General features: G+C 35.4%; 1 protein-coding gene across 16 annotated transcripts in view; it reads left to right on the top strand.

The window, feature by feature from the left end:
- ARB2A (ARB2 cotranscriptional regulator A) overlaps window positions 1–13,767 on the top strand; it is a 405,614-nt gene that overhangs the window by 9,192 nt on the left and 382,655 nt on the right. Inside the window, exon 1 of one of the 16 annotated variants that reach the window (XM_064596380.1) lies at window positions 12,012–12,031. The exons of the other annotated variants lie outside the window; for them this stretch is intronic. The gene's annotated coding sequence lies outside the window, so the exon portion shown is untranslated. Of the gene's footprint in view, window positions 1–12,011; window positions 12,032–13,767 lie in introns of those variants that run through there. 16 annotated transcript variants of the gene reach the window in all.

The following is a 13,767-nucleotide window of genomic DNA, read 5'->3' as shown; positions in this document are numbered from 1 at the left end:
GCAGGGGGAGTGGGAGTGGGAGAGGGAGAAGCAGGCTTCCTGCCAAGCAGGGAACCCGATGTGGGACTCGATCCCAGGACCCTGGGATCATGACCTGAGCCGAAGGCAGACGCTTAACGACTGATCCACCCAGGTTCCCTGATTTTTTTTTTCAAGTGCTTAGTAATCCATCGTATGGATGTACCACAGTTGATTTATTCATTAAGCTACTGAAGGACATCTTGGTTGTTTCTAAATTTGGCAGTAGTGAATAAAGCTGCTATAAACATCTGTGTGCAGGTGTTTGTGTGGACAGAAGTTTTCAGCTCATTTGGGTAAATACCAAGGAGTATGATTCCTGTATTGTATGGTGAGAGTAGGTTTAATTTTGTAACAGACTGCCATATTAGCTTCCAGCATGGCTGTGCCATTTTGCATTCTCACCAGCAGTTCCTGTTGCTCTATATCCTTGCCAGCATTTCCTGTTGTCAGGCATTTAGGAATTTGTTCATTCTAATAGGTATGTAGCAGTTATCCCGTTGTTTTAATTTGTAATTCGTAATGACATATGATGTTTAGGATCTTTTCGTACGCTTGTTTGCCATCTGTATATCTTTGGTGAAGCATCTATTCAGGCCTTTGGCCCAGTTTTCTTGTTGTTGCGTTTTAAGAGTTCTTTGTATATTTTAGATAAGATACCTTTATTAGATAAGTCTTTTGCAAATATTTTCTCTCAGTTTGTGGCTTGGCTTTTCACTTACTTGACAGTATCTTTTGTAGAGTAAGTCTTTTTTTTTTTTCGCTACCTGAGCCGAAGGCAGACGCTTAACCATCTGAGCCACCCAGGCGCCCCTGTAGAGTAAGTCTTATCTTCTTTTTGTTTAACAGCCCTTTCATTATTTTCTCTCTCACTTCTCAAGTTTTACTATAAGCAGTAAAATGAACCAGGTGGCACATTCAGCACTCTGGTTGGAACTCTCCTTAGCTAGATCAGCCATTTCGTTAGTCATATTTTCTTCTTTCTGTATAACTCCATGGGACAGTGTTGCTAAAGTGTCTGCCACTACTTAACACGTATCTCCCTTCCTCAAATTTCCAATAACGTTTGCTTTTTTGCAAGTCCTCGCCATAGATTTATCAAAGCTCATGGGGTTTTTATAAACGGGTTCTTCAGGGTGTTTAGGCTTTCTCTAACACCCTTCTCAGAGCCCCCTACCTGGTTCCAACGCCCCTCTCACATTTTAAGTTTTCAGTATGGCTGTACTCCACTTTCAGGTACCAAAATTTGTGTCTTTTGCTGCCCTAAAAGAAACCCTCATGCTATACATTTATAATTCTAAGCTTTCTTTAAAACAGATCATGTGGGTGATTGAATTACAGCACAATCTGAATTTGCAACCTTGAGGAAAGGGTTGGGTCCTTATATGGGTGCCTTTGGGCAAATTCTGATGAAGCTAGGAACCTTGAATCTCTCAATTATGTTGAACCTCCTTTGCCGGTAGAAGCAGCCCTTCTACTCCTTCTTAGGAGGTCTGTGTCCCCTGGCCTAAAGACCCTGTAATATCCCTTAAAGTAGTTGTCTGCAATGGACTGCTGATCTTCTTGTCTTATTTTTGCCACCTTTCATTGCTTTTAGACCTATAATCAGACTTGAGTCCACAAAGGCCCCGGGGTGGGGGGTGAGGCATAAAATTTGAAACGGGAAGAAGTGTGAGAAACACCAAGATAATTTGATATTTTTTGTCATTTTGTCTCTACAGAAATCAGAGGAACATATATGGGAATGGATTCTCAGAGTGTGGAATCAGGTTAAAGGAATATTGGATCAGGCAGTAGTAGTGATGGTGGTGGTGCAGCTGCTGGTAGATACAATGTCAAGGAATCCTGTAAGGATTATACTATCATGAGGATACTCACAGCAGTTCACTTAGGAAATGAGAAATGATTGGGACCTAAATGAAGACAACAGAGTTGGGTATAGGAAAGAAGGAACTGATGCTCTCTGCTTCTCTCATATATTATGCATACTTTTTTAGCACTAACAGTTTAATTATTTAGTGTCCTCTCTTGCTAGGCCAAGCTTTTCAAGTATTAGGACCACTTATCTTTACAACAGCATGAGAAACAGCAAACATTATATGCTGTGCATTATTGTAAGCACCTAACATACATTAATTCTTTTGATCCCCACATCTGTTCTTTAAGTACTAATATTAAATACATTTTTTTAGATGTGGTAACAATGTTGAGGATCCTTAAGAACCCTCAGGTTTGATGATTTCCTGGAAAAACTCCCAGAACTCAGGAAAATGTTATATTCATGGTTTCGGTTTATTATAGTGAAAAGATACAGATTAAAATCAGCAAGGAGAAAAAGCACGTAGGGCAGGAGTCCAGGAGACACAAAGCACTAGATCCACTTGTCATCTTTCAAGTCATATGGAAAGTGCTTAATCTCCCAGACAATGTGTGACAAGTGTAAAGTCTTAACCAACCAGGAAGGCTCCCCTGAGCCTTGGAGTCTTGGGTTTTGTTTTTTATTTTATTTTTTTCTTTTAGGGGTTGGGGTTGTCAGTCACCTAGGCATGGATTGCCCCCATAATTGACAACTACTCAGTTTCCAGCCCCCACAGAGATCAAACTGATAAAGCTTGCTGCAGGACTCAGGTGGATAAAAGCATGCACTCACCATAAGTCACATGGTTAGAATAAACTATATGGCATGGCCCATGGCTTCAAGTATACAAAGACACTCTTATCAGGCATGATATTCCAAGGCCATACTGGTTATATCCCAGAAGCCAGTCAAGGGACAGTCCTTTCCTTAGAAGATACAGGGTTTGAACACCTTAAGCCTGATGTTAACCTTTTACTGGACAGCTGAGGTTAAGTAACTTGCCCTTGGAAATACATAGAATAGATGACTGAGTACAATTTAAACAGAGGCATTCCAGCTCTAGTATCAGTTGTTTTAACCACATACTCTACCACCTTTTGGCATCTCTTCTGTCAAACACAATGTTTAAGCAGTTAATAAATTTTCATTAAGTGAATGAATGAAAAGATAGTAGGAAACTGTAGGCTGGTTCTGCTGATTTAATAAAGGTTATTGATGTTAGAACTTTTTTAATCTTTGTGAAATACCACATGTCTGTATCTACTCCCAAGCCCTCTACATCTATAGCAGTTATTAGATGCTCACTGAAGATCAGCTTAAGTTTCTTTTTGCCCTCTTCATGTGTGTAAATACCGCTCAGTTGCCTGGAGTAGTAAGATTAGAAATGTAATTATTTCCAGTGTATTAATAAAGTGTATGACTGCTTGAAATTTCAATATTTAGAGCTATTTTTTGGTTTACAGTCTTATGAATTCCTTAATAGCTGTTATAATTACACTCAAATCTAAATACTTGTGATGTTTAAGTTATTTTTGTATTCATGTGTATTTGCTGATCTCTCTTGGAATAAATAATAAGGTTTGACTGTAATGTCATAAAATAATCCCTTCTCTAGTAGTTTATATATTTTCATATTTTTTCTACCCATATATCATTTTCCATAGTATGAGTACTACCCTAATATGCAAACATTTTAGAAAAAGAGAATAAATCATACCAATTACCATTTTTTTTAAGATTTTATTTATTTATTTGAGAGAGAGAGAATGAGAGAGAGCACATGAGATGGGGGAGGGTCAGAGGGAGAAGCAGACTCCCTGCCGAGCAGGGAGCCCGATGCGGGACTCGATCCAGGGACTCCAGGATCATGACCTGAGCCGAAGGCAGTCGCTTAACCAACTGAGCCACCCAGGCGCCCGACCAATTACCATTTTAACATTTAAAAGTCTCCTTACTTTTATCTGTTAAAACCTTATTAAGATATAACTGAAAATAAACTTTATATGTTTAAAGTTTATAATTTGGTGTGTTTTAGGACACATCCATGAAACTATCCGCACAATCAAAATAATGAATATGTCTATCACCTTCAAATGTTTTTTCTTGTCATTTTTCAGTGGTCATTTGTATATTTCTTTTAAATCTTTTGCCTGCTTTTCTTTTGAAGTCTATTAAATTTAATTTTTAAATGTCATTATGGTTAACATACAGTGTTATATGGTTTCAGGTGAACAGTATAGTGATTGAACAGTCAGTGCTCCTTAAGATAGGTGTACTCTTAATCCCTTTCACTTATTTCACCCATCCCCCCTGCCCACCTCTCCTCTGGTAACCATCTGTTTGTTCTCTATAGTTATGTTTTTTGGTCTGTCTTTATCTTACATATATACACACACACAAATGTTCTTTATTCATTCATATATCGATGGACACGGATTGTTTCCATAATTTGTCTATTGTAAATAATGCTGCCATAAACATAAAGGTGCATATATCCTTTCGAATTATTGTCTTTGTATTTTTTGGTAAATACCCAGTAGTGTGATTACTGGATCATAGGGTAGTTCTATTTTTTTTTTTTTTAAAGAGGGAGAGGCGGGGGAGGGGCAGAGGGAGAGGGAGAGGGAGAGAGAGAATCTTAAGCAGGCTCCATGCCCAGCACAGAGCCTAACGTGGAGCTCGATCTCATGACCCTGAGATCATGACCTGAACTGAAAGCAAGAGTCAGATGCTTAACTGATTGAGCCACCCAGGCGCCCTGTTCTGTTTTTAATTTTTTGGGGAACCTCCATACAGTTTTCCACAGTTGCTGCACCAGTTTGTGTTCCCACCAACAGTGAATGAGGGTTCCTTTCTCTCCAATCCTTGATAATATTTGTTTCTTACGTTTCTAATTTTAGCCATTCTGACAGGTGTGAAGTGATATCTCATAATTTTGATTTGCATTTCCTTGTTGATGAATGATGTTGAGCATCTTTTCATGTGTCTGTTGGCCATATGGATGTCTTCTTTGGAGAAATGTCTGTTCAGGTCTTCTGCCCATTTTTTATTTGGATTATTTGTTTTTGGGGTGTTGAATTGTATAAATTGATATATTTTGGATACTAATCCTTTATAGGATATGTCATTTGCAGTATCTTCTCCCATTCAGTAGGTTGTATTTTGGTTTTGCTGATTGTTTCCTTTGCTGAGCAAAAGCTTTTTATTTTGATGTATTCCTGGTAGTTTGTTTTTGCTTTTATTTCCCTTGCCTCAAGACACATATCTAGAAAGGTGTAGCTGTGTCCAATGTCAGATATATTACTGCCTGTATTCTCTTCTAGGATTTTTATGCTTTCAGGTCTCACATTTAGGTCCTTAATCCATTTTGAGTTTATTTTTGTGTATGGTATAAGAAAATGGTCCAGTTTCATTCTTTTGCACATAGCTGTCCAGTTTTCCCAACACCATTTGTTGAAGAGACTCTTTTTTCCATTGCTTCTTCTGGCCTCCATTGTTGAAAATTAATTGATCATATAATTATGGGTTTATTTCTGGGCTTTCTATTCTTCTGTTCCATTGATCTATGTCTCTGTTTTTGTGCCAGGACCATACTGTTTTGATTGCTATAGTTTTGTAGTATAATTGAAATCTGGAATTGTGATATGTCCAGCTTTGTTTTCTTTTTTCAGGATTCTGTTGGCTATTCAAGGTCTTTTGTGGTTTCATACAAATTTTAGGATTGTTTGTTCTAGTTCTGTGAAAAATTCTGTTGGTATTTTGATAGGGATTGCATTATATCTGTAGATTGCTTTGGGTAGTATGGACCTTTTAACAATATTTGTTCTTCCAGTCCCTGAGCATGGAATATCTTTTTTTATATCTTTTTTTTTTTTTTTTTAGCTTTTGCTTTGAACTTTTTATTTATTTATTTATTTATTTATTTTATTCTTATGTTAATCCCCATACATTACATCATTAGTTTTAGATGAAGTGTTCCATGATTCATTGTTTGTGCATAACACCCAGTGCTCCATGCAGAACGTGCCCTCCTCAATACCCACCACCAGGCTAACCCATCCTCCCACCCCCTTCCCCTCTAGAACCCTGTTTTTCAGAGTCCATCGTCTCTCATGGTTCGTCTACCCCTCCGATTTCCCCCGCTTCATTCTTCCCCTCCCGCTACCTTCTTCTTCTTCTTTTTTTTTTTCTTAACATATATTGCATTATTTGTTTCAGAGTACAGATCTGAGATTCAACAGTCTTGCACAATTCACAGTGCTTACCAGAGCACATACCCTCCCCAGTGTCTATCACCCAGTCACCCCATCCCTCCCACCCCACCCCCCACTCCAGCAACACTCAGTTTGTTTCCTGAGATTAAGAATTCCTCATATCAGTGAGATCATATGATACATGTCTTTCTCTGTTTGACTTATTTCACTCAACATAATACCCTCCAGTTCCATCCACGTCGTTGCAAATGGCAAGATCTCATTCCTTTTGATGGCTGCATAATATTCCATTGTATATATATACCACATCTTCTTTATCCATTCATCTGTCGATGGACATCTTGGCTCTTTCCACAGTTTGGCTATTGTGGACATTGCGAGCATGGAATATTTTACCATATCTTTGTGTTGTCTTGAGTTACTTTCACCATTGTTGTATAGTTTTCAGAGTACAGGTTTTTCACCTCCTAGGTTAAGTTTATTCCCAGTTATTTTATTCTTTTTGGTGCAATTATAAATGGGATTGTTTTCTTAATTTCTCTTTCTGCTGCTTCATTATTAGTATATAGAAGGGTAATAGATTTCTGTACATTGCTTTTGTATCCTGTGACTTTACAGAATTCATTTATCAGTTCTAGTAGTTTTTAGGTGGAGTCTTTAGGGTTTTTCTATATATAGTATCATGTCATCTGCAAATAGTGGAAGTTTTACTTATTCCTTGCCAGTGTGAATGCCTTATTATTCCTTTTTGTCATCTAATTGCTGTGGCTAGACTTCCAGTACTATGTTGAATAAAAGTGGTGAGAGAGGACATCCTTATCTTGTTCCTGACCTTAGGGAAATGCTCTTTAGTTTTTCTGCATTGAGTATAATGTTTCCAGTGGGTTTTTCATATATATGGCCTTTATTATGTTGAGGTATATTTTCTCTAAACCTACTTTGTTGAGGGTTTTTATCACACATAGATGTTGTACTTTGTCATATGCTTTTTCTGCATCTGTTGAAATGATCATAGGGTTTTTATCCTTTCTCTTATTGATATGATGTATCATGTTGACTGATTCAGGAATATTTGAACCACCAGTGAATCCCGGGAATAAATCCCCCTTGATTGTGGTGAACTGTTTTTTTTTAACGTATAGTTGGATTTGGTTTGCTAATATTTTGTTGAGGATTTTTACCTTATGTTCATCAGAGATATTGGCCTGTAGTTTTTTTGTTTGTTTTTGTTTTGTCTTGTTTTGTTTTGTGTTCATCTGGTTTTAGTATCACAGAAATACTGGCCCCCATAGAATGAATTTGGAAGTTTTTCTTCCTCTTCTATTTTTTAGAATAGTTTGAGAAGAAGAGGTAATATGTTTGGTAGAATTCACCTGTATAGCTGTCTTGGTCTGGACTTTTGTTTTGACTTCTTTTAAATTGGATTATTATTATTATTCAGTTGTAAGAGTTCTTTCCATAATTTGTATACAAGTCTTTTTTTCTGATATGTCTTTTTCAAATATTTTCTTCCAGTTTGTGGCTTCTTTTTCATTTTCTTAATGTTATTTTTTAGAGGGCAAATGTTTTTTAATTTTAATGAGACACAACTTACCAATTTTTTTCTTTTATGTTTCGTGGGGTTTTTGTTGTTGTTGTTACAACTAAGAAACTTTTGCCTACTCTAAGGTTGCAAAGATTTTCTTCTGTGTTTTCTTCCAAATTTTTATAGTTTTAGGTATTATATCCAGGTCTGTGATCTATTTTGAGTTACTCTTTATGTATCATGTGAGATAGGAGTTGGTTTTTATCTTTTTCCATACAGATATTCAGTTGAATCAGCATTATTTATTGAAGACTTTCCTTCTGTTTAATAGCCTTACACTTTTGTTGGAAATCAACTGACTTTTAGTGACTTTTTAGACTCTTTTCGGTTTCTTTGATGTATATATCTTTTTTTCTCAGTACCAAACTGTTTTGATTACTATAGCTTTGTGGTAATTTTTAAAATTAGTTAGGGTACTTCTTCCACTTCATTGGGCTATGAAATTACTTTGGTTATTCTAGGTCTTCTGCATTTCTGTATGAATTTTAGAATTAACTTTCCAATATCTACAAAATAGCCTCCAGTGATCTGACTGGGATTATGTTGGATTTATAAATAAATTTGGGGGGGAACATTGTCTTAAAAATAGTGAGTTTTCTAATCCTGAAAGTGGTATTTCTTTCCATTTATTCAGATCTTCATTTTTTTTTTCCCCAACAGTGATTTTTAATGTAACATTCTTGGATCTCTTCTTTTAGCTTTATTTTTAGGAATTTATGTTTTTGGCACCACTGAAGTGATTTTTTCCCCATATTTTCTGATTGTTCTTGATATGTATGTACCTGTATTCATATGAATATAGTTGAATTTTAGATATACATTGGCTTTGTATTCTCTGACCTTGTTAAATTTGTTAACAGTAGTAGTTTTGTAGTTTCTCTGGGATTTTCCATGTTAACAGTCACATAAAATGCAATTAAAGATAGTTTTAGTTCTTTCTTCCAATCTCTGTGCCTACCCCCCCCCCCCCCATTGCACTGAATAGTGACTTAAGCATTTGATTTGTAGGTCAGGCAGATTATTAGTGTATCCAGAGCTCACTCTATAATAAACTTATGAACCAAGCCAGTCAAATACTACATTTTATTTACCATATCCACATTTACTTCTCTCCATTCACATAATGGTAAATGTGGGTATTTATAAATTAATGGGCAAAGGCAATCAAATGCTGCATTTTATATACCCTATCCACATGTATTTCTTTTAGTACAGTTAATGGTGAAAGTGGGTATTCCTGCCTTGTTCCTGATCTCAGGAAGAAAGAACTTAGTTTTTCAACATTTTTGATTCTGTACTCACTACTCAGTGCTTTTGCAGTCATACTCTTGTCTACCCTGATAATTTGTCTTCTCTCAGGGACGACACTCCTCTGATTTAGAGAACTTTCAGATGTTACCTTCTTTTGACACCAAGTATGATTGGAAAAGTAACTGCCTATGTGGTATTTAGAGTTTGCTATACATCATTAAAATTAAAATGGAGAATTTAGATGTGGATAGGGTGCATATGTTATTTGATTGATTTTGTTCAGTAATTATATAGTGAACTTCGGAAAACATTGATAATCTGTCTGCCCAACATATAATGCCTAAAAGATCACAGATTCCTGAAATGAACCAGAGGGTTTCACATTCTAACTTGTAGTTATTAACTATTAGTACTCCATTCCTGCAACTGCCTTTTTCATACTGCTTTTGAATTTTAGGTAGAGATGCTTAGGGTGTGGAAGGAACACCATCCTCAATTTTTCACTACTATTAGTCTATGATTTTTCTACTCTCTTCCATTTACCTGGCATTGTGAAACCAAGTGCCTGGAATGGAAAATCAGAGTTGAAATGTCAGAATTTGTTACACTCAAATGTTTATATATGGTTCACGTGGTTTGAAATCCTGTGGTTCTTCCTTTTCCCTTTTATGAGCCAGTTTGCCAATATCTGTCACATATCCTGTATACGTAAAACAGCTAAGGTTGTTTACATGTTGACCTAATGGGAAAAGTTGCAGTGATATTTGAGAGGGATGTCTTTTTTCTCTTCTACTATTTGCCGTCTTCATTGAGAAAGTTCCCATTTGATCATTCTTGTACTTTGATTGAGTCATATAACTGTTAAAAGATAATAAATATTTTACATTTTCCATGCAGCTCTGTTTATGCATCCCTAAACTTTACTGGTCTACTATGAATTTCAGAAGATTCTGAAATCCTAAAATTAGTCTTAAACTTAGGAAAAGATAGAAAGGTCTGCCTATGCATCAACTCAATAATGAAGTGATACTGTGTTTTCTTATGGCTATTATTTTTTAGAGTGTATTGCTTCCTTCTGAATGAGACCCTGATTACAAGTATTATGTAAACCCTATGTTTCTATATGGCTATTGTCCCTACTGTGTATTGTTTCTTTCTGAATAAGACCTTGACTGTAAACATTATCTAAATCCTACCATATCTTCTAATAGTATCAATTTTTATTATTTCAGTAATTAATCTAAATTAGCTACTAGGCCTCATTTGAAAGAGTATCATTTAGTATTACTTGTTTACTAAATTATATAAATACAGTTTCAAAAATGAAGTAAGGACTCATTTTTGCATTAGTTATCCTTACTTTCTCCATTTTGGGGGGATGTAATCTGCTTCTATAGGCTTTGATTATTTTGCAAACAAGCGCTATTTAAGACATTTATGAGCCCATTATAGGTAAGAAATGCCAAGATGAGAAAGGCACAGTGCTTACCCTCTGAGAGGTGATATGACTTGTATGTAGATGACTGTAATATAAAATGCAAGGAGCTAAATTTCATGAGGTATTTATGAGAGTACAGTATTTGAAGAAAGTATTTCAGGAATAGTAATTAGTGAATGAGAGATGTTTCAGAGTAGAAGAAATATTTCATGTCTTAAAATTTAAACTTTATTTTTAATTAAGCAGTGAATGTTATTTTGAAAGATATGGAAAAAACAAAATCTGAGCAAAACCAAGTAACACATTGTAGTAAAGATTACTCTAAAAATAAGAAAAGGTTTCTTCTATAGAGAGTCTTAGACTATAAACATTAAAATGTATTTCTCTCAGAGCCCAGCCACCTTTTGTTTTCTCAAAGTGTTGGCCTAATAGCAGCTGCAGCACAATTTTTAAAGCAGTAGTCACTTATGTTTGTTGTAGTTAATTTCAACCTTTCAGCGCATATTTACCTATAGAATTATAGATCTAGTGGTTATCTTATTTATTAAGTGTCTGACTGCCTAAGACTTGTTTTGAATTTCTGCAGAACATTTGGGTGAGGTGGTTTTGTCTATGCTTTACATTCTGTAATAACAAAACTGTTTTGTTTTTTTTTGTTGGTAAGTGAATACTTCAGGCATTTTTCCATATATATTTCCATATGTATTTTTCCATATATTTTCTATCCAGTTTTAAAGACATGTCAGTATTAGGAAGATCTAAATATTAAAACATATACATTAAGGGCCAGTTACTCCATAAAATTAAAAAAAAATTTTTCCTTTTTACAGAAGTCCTAAAATAGTGAGTGTCCCTGTACCTTTAAAATATAAACAAAATTACAGTATTTTAGAAACATATCTTTGATATAGTATGTAGCTTTGTTAAATTTTTCTTTTGCACAAGTGTCTGAGTTAATATCATTTCCTTATTTTTGTTGTTGCCAGTTTTTTTTTAAATCCATTTTCTTGGTTTAGGTGCACCCTATTCACTTGAATACTTTGTCGGATGAATTTCTATGCCCCTCCAATGAATTTATTTCAGAGTTTAATCTGCACTTCATGTCTTTTTCTTCTGAATGTTTTTTTTTGTTTTTAAGATATTTTATTTATTTATTTGACAGAGATATAGTGAGAGAGGGAACACAAGTGGGGGGAGTGGGACAGGGAGAAGCAAGCTTCTCACTGAGCAGGGAGCCTGATGTGGGACCCGATCCCAGAGTCCTGGGATCATGACCTGAGCCAAAGGCAGATGCTTAACTACTGAGCCACCCAGGCGCTCCTCTTCTGAATGGTTCTTATTCAGAACTGGCAGTTTTGTTGACTCATTGATTACATCGCAGTAGGATTCTTGAGTTTAAGAAGTCAACTCCAAAATATTGATTGTATAAGGAATCATTTTAAATGGGAAGGGATGTTGTTATATTTAGAATTGTTCAGGACTTTATACAAGCCTGGTGTCTATTGTATAGTATTTAACCACTATTAAAATAGAAACGGGGATTGTGAAAGAGCTAGCTTCTATGCCCTTCCAGTTCTGTGATTTATGTTTTGAATCTTTATTTAAACTTGCTTTAAATAATATTTCTTTTAGTGATCTGTAAATGGCCAGCACTGGAGGCTCGAAGTGTGAGTATGTGTATGTATGTTTGTGTTTCTCTGTGTGTAAAGCCAGGTTTACATCAACAAATATTAAAATATATGAATATTTTTATTAGAAACTAAACGAAGCCCTTCAACTACATGAAGAACAATGCCACAAGTCAGATTTCAGGTAGGGACTAAGTAATACCTGAGGTGTTAGAGCAAAATTTGTGGACTGTATTTCAAATGAATAAAATATAAGCTTATTTAAAAGCAGATATAGGTCTTTAAGTATATAGTTTGTGCTATATATGTCCTGCTGCTATTCACCAGCAGGACACCCAAATTTCTGACTAATTAGATGAGACTGGACTCCCAACATTACAATTAGAGGAAAATGCACCAAAGAGCAAATTATAGAAGGCAGCACTACTAAAATTAGTTATATTCTTTTTTTTAATGCTTTTCTTTATCATTTATATAAAAATATATTGTTGATAAATTAAAAAATATATGCAGCTAGGGCCTATGTGTGATTGTGTGTATATTATATACTGATTCACAAGTGGCTACCCTATATGTAATGCTTATGCAGGTTATAAACATAATGATATAATGAACAGCTGTAAATTCACTCAATCCAAGAATCAAAGCACTGTCAATAACTAAAATTGACTTATGTGTCTCTCCCCATCTCATGCCCTTCCCACTTTCCAGAGAGCAACACTGTTCTGAATTTTGTGTTTTTCTCTTGATTTTTTTTTTTTTTACTAAACTGTGATACCTGTAAATTGTTTTAGTTTAGTTTGTTTTTGAGCTCTGTATAAATAGTATTATATTGTATGTAGTTTCCTGAGAGTGAGTTGTTAACTCATTATTTGAAAATTTGGAAACTTATCCATATTTTTGAGTGTGGCTGTGGTTTATTCACTTTAACTACTATATAGTGTTCATCTCTATTAATATATTACAGTAGATTTGCCCTCCTATAATTGGAGAACAGCCCTTTCCAATTTTGGTTGCCAGACTCTAAGATGGTCCCCAATGATTTTTTCTTCTTGATATCCATGCCTTTGTGTAGACCCTTCCTGCATTGAAAAGGGTTGCCCTCTGTGCCGGTTTAGTGTCAAGGAAGTGATGATGAGACTTTGGCAGCTTTCCCCTTGCTCTCGTGGCTCTCTCTCAGAAGTCATGTCATGGTGATCCTCAAGCAGACCTCTGAAGAAGCCCATGTGGGAGATAATGAGGCTTCTAACAACAACTGGTATCAATAATTTATCTGTGTGAGTGAGTCACCTCTAGCTCTAGCCAGGTCTTCAGATGATTGCAGACCTGGCCAATATATCCTAACTGCAACCTCATGAGTCGGATTCAGAACCTTCCAGGTGGGCTGCTCTGAAATTTGTGATCTACAGAAACTATGAGAGATTATGATAAGTGTTTATTATTTTTGGCAACTACATTTTGAGGTAATTTGTTATGCACTTATAGATAATGAATAAACTGGCTTTTGTGAAGACATGAATATTTTGTGAACATTTACACACCTGTCTCCTGATGTGCATGTACAAGACCAAGTAATGAGCAAAGATAGGAGATTGTTGGGTTAAGATGATAAGAATGTTTAATTTGGTAATCTCATGCCAATTTTTCTAAAGTTTATACCCTAATTTATATTTTATGGTTTTTTTTAATGGTGGTTGAAATTTTTTTAAGTTTGTATGTTTGTTTGTTTGTTTGTTTGTGTATGTAGTCTCTACACCCAGTGTGAAACTTGAACT

The sequence above is a fragment of the Mirounga angustirostris genome, unplaced genomic scaffold, assembly GCF_029215605.1.
Source record: "Mirounga angustirostris isolate CCGP_5_RB_7025 unplaced genomic scaffold, mMirAng1.0.hap1 SCAF_7, whole genome shotgun sequence".
NCBI lineage: Eukaryota > Metazoa > Chordata > Mammalia > Carnivora > Phocidae > Mirounga > Mirounga angustirostris.
This window is presented reverse-complemented; position numbering and strand designations above follow the sequence as displayed.